This window comes from Lissotriton vulgaris, unplaced genomic scaffold (assembly GCF_964263255.1).
Source record: "Lissotriton vulgaris unplaced genomic scaffold, aLisVul1.2 SCAFFOLD_3422, whole genome shotgun sequence".
NCBI lineage: Eukaryota > Metazoa > Chordata > Amphibia > Caudata > Salamandridae > Lissotriton > Lissotriton vulgaris.
The window spans coordinates 68,433-69,888 of record NW_028249634.1 but is presented as its reverse complement, the minus strand read 5'-3'; positions in this window follow the sequence as shown (position 1 = coordinate 69,888).

Below are 1,456 nucleotides of genomic sequence, written 5' to 3'. Positions count from 1 at the left end.
CGCCATTTCGTACAGATTAGTTGATCAAGCTTCTATTGTATCAACCGCTGTCAAACTTGTGAAGAGGACAAACGCTGAAATCCCGCTCCATCCCCACCTAAAATGTTTCCACATTCGCTGTAAATAAATACAAAACAACCCAGCCATGAGCGCCGTCTTAACCTTTCAGATGGGAATGTGGGAGAAGCACGGAGGATAAAGCGTGTCAGAAGTGAATTACAGGAGGCATTGGTGGGCTAGTGCTAATACTCTTAGGCTGCAACCTTATTGTAGATGGCAAAAGTCGCACACAAATGGATGTAGGCTGGTAGGCGTGCCCTCGCTTGATTCTCAAATAATACAATACTCAAAGCATTTGTTTTCACAGTTCCAGCACTCTGTCTGTAAGTAGCCCTATGTTCATTTATGTACTGCCATCGCCTGCACTCCACCCGTATGGCTGAACACAGTGAATACTTTGATTGCCTTGTCTTCAAATGCTACCAAACAACATGGACATAACATCTTCTTTGACCTCTGCTAGAATAATGCAGCCAGGGTCGAAGGGTGCACTCTGCATTTACAAAAGTGAATATGTTCGGCAATTCAGTGGACGTGCAATGAAGCCTTCGCAGAGCTCTCGCAGATGCTTCAGTAGAGTACGCTTGTTCAAAGTCCGACTCCTGCAGCTGAGGACATGAGATGGAGCAAACTGTAGACGCACAGTGCTGTAAGAGCTCCTGTGACCCTAGTAGGCAGTTCTAATTAATCAGTTTTCATACTGGCGGTACTGCAATCAATGTTACATCACTGAACTCTTAGACAATTAGAAAAATCGATACATCCCAAAAAACAAGTTTTGCAAATAAGCCACACCCATTCAGCAGGAGAGTGGTAAGTGTGTGGTATGTAGCTGGTGTTGCAATTAGGAGCACACTGTCACAAATATATTATTAACCCCTTGTATGCTGATGACGGAACCGCTCCGTCATCAGCTGCGGTGGCGCTGTGCTGATGACGGAGCGGTTCCGTCATGGCCCGCCCGCCACTCATGCACGGCACGAATTCCGCGCCTGCGCTGAGCATTCTATTGAGCGGGCGGGGCCATGACGGAACCGCTCCGTCACAAGCACAGCGCAACCGACGCTGGTGATGGAGCGGTTCCGTCACCAGCATGCGCCCGCCGCTCTTCCGCCCCGCCCCCTTAGCACTGCAGCGGAATAGCCGCCGCAGTGAAGGGGTTAAAGCATGGTGTGGTAGTCACTGTTATTTACATGCAGTTCGTTTTCCATTATAATTACCACTAAATTTAGACGTAAATTCAGTTTTACTTATAAAACTATATAGCACACAAACGATAATATGTAGAAATTGGGTTTCAACAAATATGTGTCCTTTGCTCATCAACAAGAAATGATTCTTGATTTGTTTGACGCTATCAAAATCTTTGTTTTCATCTCACAAAAGTGGTTCATTT